Consider the following 14483-nt stretch of genomic DNA (forward strand, 5'->3'; position numbering starts at 1 on the left):
GTGTCATATGCACTTTTTTGCATTAATCTTTATCTTCTTTTTTTTTCAGTTCTGTGCATGTGTTTTTGACCTACCTGAGCTACCGCTTGTACCAATCTTATGCACCAAAAGCATGCTTTCATTTAATTTCAATATGGGTGGTATCCGATGAAAAACATAATTACAAAAATAATAAATGGAGCCAATTCACAGAAACTGCAAAGATGATTTTAATATTGTTGTCAGGTAAGAGTAAAATATATGTCTAGATTTTTCTACTCATTTATGGAAGTTTATTTTTATAAAATCATGTGAAATTCACTCTTTTTAATTAATTTGAATTTGATCAATAATTCATTTAAAGACATGCATCATACGTGATGCTCTCAAACACAGCACATGACCTTGTGTAAAGGCCATGTCTAGAAAACACACACTATCTTCTGTAAAAAAAACATTCCAGGATTTTTCTCCATATAATGGACTTTAATGGGCACCAAATGGTTGAAGGTCCAAATGACAGTTTCAGTGCAGCTTCAAAGGGCTTTAAATGATACCAGACGATGAATAAGTGTTTTATCTAGCGAAACGATCAGTCATTTTAAAAAAATAAAAGAGTTTAAGTTTTATAAGCACAAATACTCACCTTGCTCTGTTCTGTGATGCGTGTTCATGACGTCACGTTACATACACGTTACACACGTTACAATTACATTGAAAAGGTCACTCTTGACGTAGGCAGAAGTACCGAGTTGGTGTTTAAAAGTTAAAAGTACACAGAGGAAGAAATTAGGCAGATGGAAGAGACTGCTGGGGCGACATACACCTCTCATGCATCGGGTAGACGAAGACGTGGTGGTGCACATGTGGAAAATGCCAACCATTGCCAACAGAGGAAGAATCTCAATGCTGCCATGACCAGGGTTGGGAAGGTTACTTTTAGAATGTATTTCACTACAGATTACAAAATACATGCTTTAAAAAGTAATCTGTAACGTATTTCGTTACATTGCTGAAGTTTAGTAACTTAATCTAAATACTTTGAAATACTTTGAAATACTTAACAACACAAAGGACCATATTAACTTGATGTTCTGTTTTAAGTTTACGACCTGTAATTAAAAATGACCTCTAACCACCAGGATTTGGTTTTCCACTAAATTGTTTTTTTTTTTTTTTTGTATGTTTGTTTCTTTTTTTGTAAAGAATTTCAATATCTTGATAAACAAATTAAGAAAATATTTGTTTCTTTTAACATCACATCCATATATAATTACTATTGATATATCATTCCTAAATTATATTTTTATATTTGTAAAGATGTGCATCAGAGGGATAATAAAATATTAATTCTGATTCTGATACTGGTTGCAGATTTTTTTAAAGCAAATTTATTTGTTGTTTATTTGTTCAAAAAATATATGTAGCTCTTTGATATTAGAGGCAAACTCTGCATTTTTTTCACAATCCCAACAAAGATGTTATGAACATGAGCATGATCAGTTGTTTTTCATTTAAATTATTATATAATATCAAGATTAACAGCAGCAAAAACAGCATGGTCTGACTATAGCTTTGTGAAATTATGCTACATAAGACACCTGCATGAAATGTAAATTCACTCTCTGACAGTAGGTGGCGCTTATGGAACAGCAGTGATATAGTGTTTCCATGGTTACCACTGTACACAAAGCAGCACTGGAGATAAGAGGAAAAGCCATCAAAATTTTTCTGAAGACAGTTCCCTTCAGAGATGCATTCATATCAACCCCACTTTAATATTTATATTATTCTTCCTATATTTCGGAGCAGTGAGCTTGTGCATGGTGCAGTATTTTCTCTGTGGTCCTCTTTGTGTCCTTATTCAGCGTGTGCCTGTGTTAACTTCCTGTTGACAGGCTTAGTAAATATTTCCTGAAATTTTGGGAAAGTATTACAAAGCAGTTTGTTTGCAAGCCCAAAATAAAAATGCATGACCAGTGGACTACTGCATCTCTATTTTTGATCATGAACTCGCGCGCGCCATATACCTAAACATTTGGAATGAATTATTAAGATTTAAAGTTTGTCTGTAAAGTACACCAAGAAATTGGCTTTATAAAACATTATTTAACGCATGATTAAGTGGATGTTAATTCTATGAGGATTTTGTGTTTTTTTTCAAAGACCTAATAAATTCTTATAAATATTAAACGTAGGCTAATGATAACCATACAAAGCTCAATGTACGAGTAAATAGGAAAATAAGGAGTAAATAAGGAAAATCACATTTTCAAAGACCAAGAACAGCTTAGTCCTACCTCAGGATGCTTTTTCAGATTAGATGCTGAATCCTGAAGCCGATAGAAGTTTTGTTGCAGGTAGACGTAGCTTGCATTGCACTATGATGCTACTGTACGTCCTCTTTCATGTTAATATAAGTAAAACTGTCTTTGCATTTCCACTAGAGAAATGCATTATGCCCTGTTTTCCCGTCCATTTTTTGTGTGTGATCTCATGTCTGCACACTCAGGTTGCTAATATCTGAACAGGCAGCGCGCGTTTTTTTTAAACGGACAGAGTCTGAGAATCATCAACAATTGGCTCGTTGGTTAAAAATCCTCAAATCAGCTTACGTTAATAGCCTATTAAATGAAATAAATGACATTAAAAATCAAAGTAATCACTTTGGTAATCTAAAATACTTTTTGAATGTAACTGTAATTTGATTACCATCTATTTAAAATGTAACTGTAACGAAATACAGTTACTCAAATTTTGTATTTTAAATACGTAACGTTGTTACATGTATTTCGTTACTCCCCAGCCCTGGCCACGACTGGACCATTTCAATCCCGCCATTAGAATCAGTCGGTGAGTCCCTGTTTCCATCTCACTGCATTACCGGACAAAATGGATTTCCACCGTTACTGAGCAACAGCGTTTTAAGGGGGTCGCACACCGGACGCGAAGCTCAACGCCGAGCCACGTGTTTAAAATTTGAACGCATTGTTTTCTATGAGTGTCCGCACACCGGCGGCGACATTCGGCGCCTGTCCGCGGCGCACAGGAAGTTGTTCAAAATCCTGCTGCACTACAGAGCGCCATGTACATTGTTTTACATTAAATGTATATTATATTTCTCTCAAATCGTCATTAATGTACATACTGACTTCACCCTGTGCTGCAAGATACATTAGTTTTACACTTTTAGTTTAACAGCTTAAATAAAGTCTAAAAATGTATAATAAACGTAGCCTTTTCTTTCCTTTTGCTTTGTTTTGCCATTTTTCCATGTACACTACCCTCAGTGCGAAATATTAAAGCATATGTAACGTTTCCCTGTTGATGTAAAACACTCCCATTGTGCAGCTCTTCTATCAGGAGTCGATTCAAAATTGAGCTCGCGCGTCTATAATGTGCGTGGCCGGTGTGCGACCCCCTTTAGAGGTGTTTTTGTTCTGATGGAGAAGGGTATGACAGTCTGATGGCACTGACAACACATGATGGAAGAACCATTAGTTGTTTTAGCTTTTTTGTAAATGGTGTTTGACTTAAAATTTGCACTTTCAACTTGTAAACAGTCACGAACGTCACGAACATCACAAACGCGCATCACAGAACAAAGCAAGGCGAGCATTTGTGCTTATAAAACGTAAACTTTTTTATTTTTTTAAAATGACCGATCGTTTCGCTAGATAAGACCCTTATTCATCGTCTGGTATTGTCTGGTATCGTTTAAAGCCCTTTGAAGCTGCACTGAAACTGACATTTGGACCTTGAACCGTTTGGTGCCCATTAAAGTCCATTATATGGAGAAAAATCCTGGAATGTTTTCATCAAAAACCTTCATTTCTTTTCTACTGAAGAAAGAAAGACATGAACATCTTGGATGACATGGGGGTGAGTAAATTATCAGCAAAAGTTTATTTAAAGAGTTAGTTCACCCAAAAATTAAAATTCTGTCATTAATGACTCACCCTCATGTCGTTCCACACCCGTAAGACCTTTGTTCATCTTCAGAACACAAATTAAGATATTTCTGTTGAAATCCGATGGCTCAGAAAGGCCTCCATAGCCAACAATGTCATTTCCTCTCTCAAGATCCATAAAAGGTACTAAAGACATCGTTACAAAGTCCATCTCACTACAGTGGTTCTACAATCATTTTATGAAGCGACGAGAATAGTTTTTGTGAAAAACTAAACAAAAAAAAACTAAATAACGACTTATATAGTGATGGCCGATTTCAAAACACTGCTTCCTGAAGCTTCGAAGCGTTATGAATCAGTGTATCGATTCATGAGTCGGATCGCGTGTCAAACCGACAAACAACTTTTTTTGTTTAGTTTTTCACAAATGAAAGTAATAAATACATGTTAACAATAATTAGGATATATAGCAATATTTGGAATGTGCATGTTGATCCAGAGTTTGTCATCTGAAGTCCTCACAGGGATTGGGTTAATCTCTTCATGGGTGGTGATCATCTTCATCAGAGGCTGGATCCAAACTGAAGCTGATGTACTTGGGACGGGCTTCCCGAGATATAACATTTACATTTACATTTATTTACATTTATGCATTTGGCAGACGCTTTCATCCAAAGCGACTTACATTGCATTATACTATACATTAGTATCGGAGTATGTGCAATCCCTGGGATCGAACCCATGACCTTGGCATTGCTAGTGCCACGCTCTAACCACTGAGCTACAGGAAAGCAAATGATGAAGTAGCGTAGCTGCTGTTCATAACATTAAGCAAAGATAGTCATGTGCATTTGATCTGATATAAGATGCACTATGTGAATGCTTGGCTAAAGAGATGCGTCTTTAATCTAGATTTAAACTGGGTGAGCGAGTCTGAGCCCTGAACATTATCAGGAAGGCTATTCCAGAGTTTAGGAGCCAAATGTGAAAACGCTCTCCCTCCTTTAGTGGACTTAGATATCCTAGGTACAACCAGAAGTCCAGAGTTTTGTGATCTTAAAGGGTCATGAAACCCAGGTCGTTCACACCTCAAAGTTAAAAAAAAAGTCTATTAAAATGGGCGTGTAAAGCTCTGGAAAAGTGGGAGTGTAGAGGGGGAGAAGAGGGGAGAGAACAACCAATGAAGCACAGACATACAACACACTCATTATACAGAATAATGAATATCAATATATGAACACGGAGAGAATGACAGCAAACTCCCAAGCACAAGGGAGAAATGTGAAAGAATATTTAATAGGGCTAATAATAGGCTACTTTCATTAGGTTTACGAGCACTGCAGTCTCAAAATCAGTCTTTTATAATAATCGTGTCGTCGCGGTCAGATAGGCTACACCACTGTATCAGTGTCCAGTTTGCACATATAATTCATTTGAAGAAGACTTGATGAAATATGTGTGCATAACTACACCGTGCTGGTTAATGTTAGGTGCAGGAGAATGTGTGAAATAAAAACTTTAAACACGGATACTTTATTCTGTATGAGCTATGTGTCACGTGGCTAGTGTTGTTAAACTCATCGCGGAGCTCCGCGCTGAAACCGAGCATATGCGCGCTCCGCCTGTATGTCGTAAAAACAATCGTATTTTTCATGTGTTCGTATTCAAACTCCAGTTCTGACCGCATCGCGAGCAAAATACAAACAACACACGTGCTGCTGTGCTGAGGGAAACAGCCTACGGCTCGCGTGTTTGAACGCAGCTAGAGCAGGCAAATGTGAATGAGCCGCACTTTTGTGACATTTGAATTCTCCGCTGTAATGCGATCTCACGCGAACATATTTTCCATTTGTGCTGGTAGATTACAGCAAAACAATCCACATGCACACAAACCTCTGCTCTGGTCGCGTCGCAGGTGATGGATCCGAAATGGTCAATATTCATATTCATGCATTTTTATTAATATTTATGTTAATCATTTATGGCTTATGATTTATCATATATTTATGTACTCATACTTTATAGATTAATTCTTATCATATTTTCAAGTATTTACTTGTTATTGTACCCTTATGGTTATTTTTATTTTATATTTACGAGTATGCTTGCTATGTTCAATTGTTCTTCAAGTGCTCTAGTGTGACAGCCAGGTCATGCTGACACGTTTGTGGTTAGACATTGGACGGCTGCCAATTACTGTATAAGTGGTGTTTTTCAGAATTAACCCTTTGAATTTGAATCTGATCAGAATATGTCTGTTATTATTCCTGATGACATTTAAAAGGGTAAGATTTGCAAAATTCCCAAAGGGGGTCAAAACAACTCTTAGAACTATTTTTGACACTGGACCAGTGGACGACGTAATGGGTGAAATTAACCTTTTTCATTATAACAAAAACATCAGTTTGTGTGGGATGGGAATTTCCCTGTGTGCTTATGGTATAATATGGACTGAGTTGTTGATAATTCAGCTTTTTCCTCCTTTGCTCTCCTTGGCTTCTAGGCCCTACTTCTTGTCTCTTATCTGCAAATGTCTTAATTATTGCTCTTTTTGATCTTCATCTATTAGATACAATACTCTGGATTTTACAATACTCTAAATTTTATTAACTATTGACTGCTTCGTTATGGTTGTTATTATTTTACCTTTTGGTTTTATTAAGTATTTTCATTATCGATTAAAGTTTGCGTGTGAGGCTAAATTTAATTGTAATGAATAAATAATTTTTCATCAACTTTATCATCTGCCTGGATCTCATTTTTCCCAAGTTTCTGCATCACAGGAAAACACATTGTGTTGTGGCACTGAGGAAACGAACACCAACGATATGTCTCTGAATGACAAGAGACCGAGGCGAGAGAAGTGATGCTTCCTCATGCATAATGCATACTACAGCGCAGTGATTGGACTGAATGAGCTTTATGTCATGAATATATATGTCGAGAATCGCTCGAAACGGTCTACGTCAGCATGTTCGACCATGCCCATACTTGGGCCGAAAGTACACGATGACGTCAGATTTTGTGACGTTGCTCCGACTCAGCTTTTCAAACAGGAAGACAGAAATCGCTCTGAAAAATGCAAGAATAACTATTTTTCACTTATGAGTAACATTAATGAGTATCTTTAGTTTTCAATGATGTGCAGCCTATACATATCTGTTTACATCTCAAAAAAAGTGTTTTAGGAGTTCATGACCCTTTAAAGAGCGTGAAGGATTGTAGGGCGATAGAAGATCAGTTAAGTACACAGGAGCTAAACCATTTAGAGCCTTATAGGTCATTAGCAATACTTTATAATCGATACGGAACTTAATGGGTAACCAGTGTAGAGATGATAAGATTGGTGTTATATGATAATATTTTCTTGACCTGGTAAGAACTCTAGCAGCTGCATTTTGTACTAATTGTAGCTTGTTTATTGAGGAAGCAGGTCAACCAGCTAATAATGCATTACAGTAATCTAGTCGAGACGTCATGAAAGCATGAACTAACTTTTCTGCATCAGAAATAGATAACATATTCCATATCTTAGCAATGTTTCTGAGGTGGAAGAAGATAGATAGATAGATAGATAGATAGATAGATAGATAGATAAGATGAGATGTGATAGATAGATGAATTTGATAGATAGTTTTTATAGAGTTATTAGCATGTTCTCAGCCCACTTCAGCACTTAGCTAATCACCATTAGCATGTAGCTATTCACTGCTATCATGTGTAGCATGTTGGAAGTCCAGATTGCTAGCATGAGTCAAAAGAGCCAACCGCCATGCCTGTACGATGATCTGATGCAGAGATATAAGTTGCGTCCCAAATGACACACTATACACTATGTACTTGTGCACTGTGCACTAATCCATGTGAGTGAGTGAGTGACATGTGGCCAAGTATGGTGACCCATACTCAGAATTTGTGCTCTGCATTTAACCCATCCAAGTGCACACACACACCGTGAACACACACCCGGAGCAGTGGGCAGCCATTGCTGCGGCGCCCGGGGAGCAGTTGGGGGTACGGTGCCTTGCTCAAGGGTCTCACCTCAGGCGTGGTCAGTGGCGCAAAAATGGGGTATGCAATATATGCAGTGCATGGGGCGGCGCACGGAGGGGGGCGCCATTGTGCCAAACCTTCTTTGAAAATCTTTTTGAATAAAACGTTTAAAATAAATTTAAAAATGGTGTTTGCTGAAAAATAATGTTTGTTTAGCATTATAAATTAGTAAAAAATATATATTTTGTTATATCAAGTGATATTAACCGCTCACCATTTCGACAAGAGCCGTTGCTCTGTTACGCACAGTCACATGTCCAAAATGGACAGAGGAGGGAAGCGGTCTGGGGCGCAGAACAGAAAACGTAAAAAAAAAGAAGAAAAACAGTGTCTTAAAATGAGGACATCGATGTCCAAGAGTATAACAAGAAATAAACAAGAAAATCATTATCACTGCAAGTCTTTGATGTCATACAGCGGTCGGTCTGTGTGCAGCGCCGCTTCAAGTCTTTTATGAATGGTTCGCTGAATCACCTTTTTACGTTCAAAATGCAGATTCAGAAATGAAACACTGCTGTGTATTATGTGGAGACGAACAGTTCTGCTTTGTCTTTATAGTTTCATTGGCAAAATTAAACAAAAAAGACAATAATTTGTCTAAAATAACACAATATAAACTTACTGAACTGTTGTATAAAATCAGTATTGCATGTGCATTTTGCACTCGACTCGTTATATTTGTGACAAAAACAGCACTCACATTCTTGAGTTTTATGGTCATTCTAACTGCATTAAGCTCTATCAACATAGTGAGTTATTGCCCTGCATTATATTCCTCTTCAGGCAACAGAATGTAATGTCAGATGACATACTGTAGGTTTTTTTTTGTTTTGTTTTTTACCGTGATTAATCTAAGTAACGTTTTAAATCGACAGAAAAATACAGGATGTTTTCTGTAAGATTAGAGATTAGGAGATAGGATAGTATAAAGAGGCAAGAAAATTGGAAAATGTGAGAATAGCCTAATTCACCTATTCTTAACCATAGGGCCGCGGCCCACACTTGGGCCGCGAGCGCCACCTGGAGGGCCGCAAAATTTTTTACATTTTTCACCTGTGGGCCGCGAGGGCCGCGGGACCAGACAAGTTATCAATTGAAGACACCAAAATGACCACTGTTATCCATGAGACAGTTACAATACACCATCCCACCACTAGTGGCAGTAATGCCTCAGTTAGTTGTTTAACAAGCGCTAATAAGCAGAAGAAGACACAGTCAACAGTAGCCTGTAGCAAAAGTTATAGAGAAATATTTAAAGCGGAAAAGGGGAGACCAAAGTTGCGCCAACCCGCCCCAAAAGTCAAGATTTTGCCGCAAATACAATCCTGACTTCATTAAGTAGGGATTTGTGAAAATCGGATGCGTGTCTATATTTAGATCATTTAGATGCGTGCGGTCTTAAAGAAACAGAAGCCTAAAGCCCCGGGTACACTTCACTTTCCGCGCTCGGGCGCATCTCGCGCGCAGTCGCGTCGGCGCGACCTTCAAATGCCTTGTCCAAATACCCACACTTGCGGTCTTGGCCACTTGAGAGCTCGCGCACCCCGGGTAGCGCTTACATGATGCTGTTGGTTAATGAAGTTTTGATGGATGAACTCGCGGTTCAGTTACTCTCTTGTCATGTGAAAGGTGATAATACTTTTCAGTTTTATGGACGTCGCCATCTTTAATATTACGTTGATCACTGTCGTCATGGTTACTAGTAAGAGAATACGGGCTTGACTCTCGCTGCACGTTCATACAGACAGTGTTCCAGACGCTACTGTAAGTTGCTGTGTGAACGAGACATTTCGAGACTCACACCTGTAAGTAAATGCGGTTGTCAATCCCAAAAAATTACTGTGTGAACGTGGCCAGGGAGTTGTAGATTGTTCAAATTGGACTGTTGTGACTGTTATTGACTTGGGTAAAGTTGGTTTTATATTCGCACATTCGGACTTCTGATGAATTCAGACTTTTCAATAAATGTGCAATAAATTAATGTTTGCGAATTTTAAGCAGCGACATGATATTGACAACCAACGATTGTCAACTTACATCATTTTTCACAGTTGATCAAAATAGGCAAGTATTGTTTTAATGCCATATTTACTTGTGAATGTCCACTGAATGTCCAATGTAGTGTGATTAACAAGGCTATTGAATACGGATGTCCGAATGTGCGAATATAAAACCAACTTTACCCTAGTCTGTTATAGTTCATTTATAACAGATATGAAGAGCAACTTCAGGTTCTGCCATGCAAAAATGTAGACTGCTGAAACAGTTATCAAATTATTTTGCAGATTATAAAGCTATATTTTTTCATTTGCAATTTATTTTAATTTTCATTTACAACTTATTTATTTAATTTGAAAAATATTATTTTGAATTTATTTATTTTAGCAACACATTTTATTGTTTTTATTTTATTTTTATTTATATACATTTTCTATTTTTTGTAAGTAAAATTTGTCAAATCTAACTGATTTTGTGTTAATATGCCTGACTTGAGCCTTTAAATTTGTTCTTGATGCAGATTGATTTGTTCCATGAATTGTTGTGTGTCTGGCATCTTGTTGTATGTGCAGGTTTACATACACATGAATAATAAACTGTTAAACTGCAAGTGGATTTCATTTAGTTATTGAATACACATCAAACCAAGGGTGAGATCAATAAACCAATACAGTGCTAATATTTGAATGGGCCCTGGGCCACTTCGTACTGTAAAATTTGGGCCCCGACATCAAAAAGGTTAAGAACCCCTGGCCTAATTGACTCTGCAATAATTGCTCAATGTCATATATTCATCAAAGTCACAAGTAGACAAACACAATGCAGTTAACATAATAACATACAAAAATATAATCATGTGACAGTGCTTTGAAAAAAGTAAGTGAAAAGTTTAAAGTGGGCAGTTTAACTGCTCAAGACAAACAAGGACTCATGCACAACAACTCTAAAAAAACAGGCGTGCTCTTCCTGGTAAAAAAAACAAAACAATGCTCACATACTTTTTTTTCAAAGCATGCTTCTGTTTAATTCTGTTCAATAAAGGCATTAAAGAAAAATATTGTTTGTGTTGTAGGGAGTCACATTGTGTTAAGTCTATACATGTGACTTTGATGAAGATCAAATCAGATGACAATTTTATGACATTAATTTAGAAAACTAACCAAGTCAAAAAGGTTCACACATATGTTGTGCTGCCACTGTACAGAATATTATATGTGTCAGTATGCTAGTGCATAGGCTACGTAATATTGAGTAATATTAAAATGTAATATAGGGCTGCAACTAACGATTATTTCAATAATCGATTAATCTGTCGATTATTTTTACGATTAATCGATGAATCGGAGGGGAAAAAACATTAATTTCCAACCTTTTATTCAAAAACAGAAATGACACTGCAAATTCACAGTGCAAAAAAATCCTCAGAACGTGCAAAAACAGGTTGCTCTTTTAACATCCCTGAGCTGTTAAAGTAATAAAAAACAAATGGACTAAAACAAAAAACATACACATGCTTTACATCTGCCAAATATATAGGGCTTTTTTTTTTTTTAAATAAATTGCACAAAAAGATGCATAATTTTGTTTAGCAAGTGCTATAAAAAACTTTAAAATGAAATTTAAAAAGTACAACACAAATATATTTGTCAACAATAACCGATATAGGACAAAGCACAGAATAAATACATGACAACAGATCAGTGTTAATTTTGACAGCAAATTTTGATTTAGTTTTAGTCATGGTCTTTTGGATTTTCACTTTCGCAATCGAAATGTATGCCACTGATAAGCATTGTAAATGCAGTATTACAGTACACAAACCAATTAAACGCGCAGGTCTCCTCTCGTGCGTCCTCCTCACTGGACGAGGCAATATCACTTTTGTTTCGCTTTCAGATATCTATTTTATAGATGCCATCAATGCTTTTATCTTTCTAGATGTAATTACCAAAATCAAAGCAGTCCATAAACCTTAAATCCTCAAATCCGCGCGTCAACCCTGAGAGATCAGCCTCCTTACCTTGTCAAGTGGTCAAATTCTCGGTTTCTGAATGGACGGTTTGGCTTGATTGACATTCGGGAATGATTTATATACCATCGACCTGTCCTAAAACGTTAACACGCTGTGATCGATTGTTTGGAGATCGCGTGTTTCTCCATTCGAAGCGCATTTCCTGTTCTTTACATTCGCGACAAAACAGTTGATTATTTATGAACGAAAGCGTGAAAAAACGTGAAAATGGTCTCATTTGAAAGAAAATATCCAAAGCTAAAAGATGATATAGTGTGACTGATTGAAGCAGCCCGTATCAAAAGGTCGATTTCTGTCTTTTCAAAACTGCGGGGGTCCTGACAACGGCACGCCTGTTCAGAACAACGTTACGGGTCTCTCCGATGGTCTTCCCTCTACCTCCGCTCTGCTATTTATTCATTTATTTTTGCTCCGCTCTGCTTCTCGCTCAACCACGCGTTTTTATACTCAAACATCTCCGCGTCTCAGTGAGAGGCGTAATAGTCGCGCGACACAACGAATCGATAATGAATTTCGTTGCCAACTCTTTTAATAATCGAATTTTATCGATTTTATCGATTCGACCAACCATTGGCACCAACCATGATTTTGCATACCCCTCAGCAAATGTGGAGTTGCGCCCCTGGTCATGGTATTGAGGGTGGGGAGACGCTGGACATTCACTCCCCTCACCGATAATCCCTGCCGGACCTGAGACTCGAACCCATGACCTTTGGGTTACAAGTCCGACTCTATCCATTAGTCCACGACTGCCCCTGTACCTCTGCACCTCTGATATTGAGTCTGATATTGGGACTTTGGGTTGCTAGGGTATTCTATATATGATAGATAGATAGATAGATTGGATTAGAAATATTAGAATGGAAGTTTGAATGAGTTTCAATGGATTAGAAATAGTACATAGAATGGCAATTGAGTCTAATAGAGTTTTTGAGTCTAATGGGCTTCCGTAGTTTAAATTTGAATTTTGACAGTTGGAGTTTGAAAGTCTTGGCTCATTTGAACATTCCGTCAATGAAAGTCAATGGGATTTTTCCGAGCTTTAACAGTCATTTTTAGGAAAACCGTGAGTCGGATCAGTTAGAAAAGATATAGCACACTAAGTCAGAACAGTCTGAAGGTCTGACCCGAGTTTGGAGTTTGTGAAGTTGAAGCTCTAGGAGGAGTTAGAGTCAGAAATGCATTACAGTATGTTGGCTTTTTCAAGTCAACTTAATAATATCACATATAAAGGGAGACATTTTACTATAATAGTTACACATTTATTAATATATTTTCAAAATGATATGGTTAAAAGTATTTGTTCACAGTTTATACAAATTAGTTCATGCCTTATGGACTAACAAATCATAGTTTGTATCATCCATTAACATGGTAATTAAAAATCCTCTTTGTACATCAGGGGCGATTCTAGGGTCAGAGCTTTAGGGGGTGCTGAGCACCCAATGAGCCCCACTGCCACCACCCACCCTCTTTTCACACAAAAACAAAAAATATGTCTATTGAAAAATAACTTTATCATTTTAACATTGATTCAACTAACTCCAAAATCCAGATTTTTTTTTTCTTTTTTTTTTTTAGCCTAGTTATTAATTGAATAACGAGACACAAATTCAATCGTGTTTGGTCCCATTTATTTTTGATCACAGTGCATATACACAACTTTTAGTCCAAAAGTGCGCACATTTGGAGAAATGCACGTTTACCTCAGATTTCATTAGATAGAATAAGCCGGGTTTTAATTACCGAGGTCAGAAAATGTAGTATGCTAGGGGGGGTTCGGGGGCATGCTCCCCCGAGAAAATTTAGATTTCCCTGGTGTACATATGTGCATTTTAAGACGTTTTAAGGCCAACAAATTGGATAACAATAGATTTAAAACCATGTTTACATGCCTGCACAGTTTTGAGGCAGCTTTAATCGCATGTTTGGTAATTTCATGACTTAACTTACAACAGAACAACGACGGTCTTTGCTTGCAGTTTCTTTTGCGCTTTATTTAAGCTATAATAAAGTCATTATGCAGCGCGCGCCGGCGCATTTGCTCATGCAATTCTTGAGTGCGCGCCACGAGCACAGTATAACGGCTGATTGGACAGTCGTGTTCATTTTTTCTGAGTTTTACCGACATAGCCTGACAACATCTCATCTGACTGCAGTTCACTGTTGTTCAACTGAAGCTCCCTCGTCGTCACCTGCACCTTTTCCGCGCTCGTTTGACTTGCGCCTGGCGCTGAGGCGAGGTCGGAACGCGCGTCTGAAAAGTGTCCCGTTTGTTGTGTCGTAAAGAGACAGTTCTATATAAACGCAGCGTTTTACTTGGCGATGTTTTAAAAAAGATTTATATTTTTGGTATTTTATATGCTCTGTTGGTGGTTTGAGGAGTAGCATCACCCAGGGGGGATATTTTTTTTTATACTGACTCCAGTAGGCTACTCGCCGATATGGTTCGGAACAACTCTAGGTAAAAGGAAAGAAGTGTGAGACACAGCTTTGGAGCAACTTAGTTG

The 14483-nt window shown here is 37.5% G+C and overlaps 1 protein-coding gene across 1 annotated transcript in view; it reads left to right on the forward strand.

The window, feature by feature from the left end:
* LOC125246016 (neoverrucotoxin subunit beta-like) overlaps positions 1 to 14483 on the forward strand; it is a 46792-nt gene that overhangs the window by 31017 nt on the left and 1292 nt on the right. The gene's annotated exons all lie outside the window — the stretch shown is intronic.

This window comes from Megalobrama amblycephala, linkage group LG14, assembly GCF_018812025.1.
Source record: "Megalobrama amblycephala isolate DHTTF-2021 linkage group LG14, ASM1881202v1, whole genome shotgun sequence".
Classification (NCBI taxonomy): Eukaryota; Metazoa; Chordata; class Actinopteri; order Cypriniformes; family Xenocyprididae; genus Megalobrama; species Megalobrama amblycephala.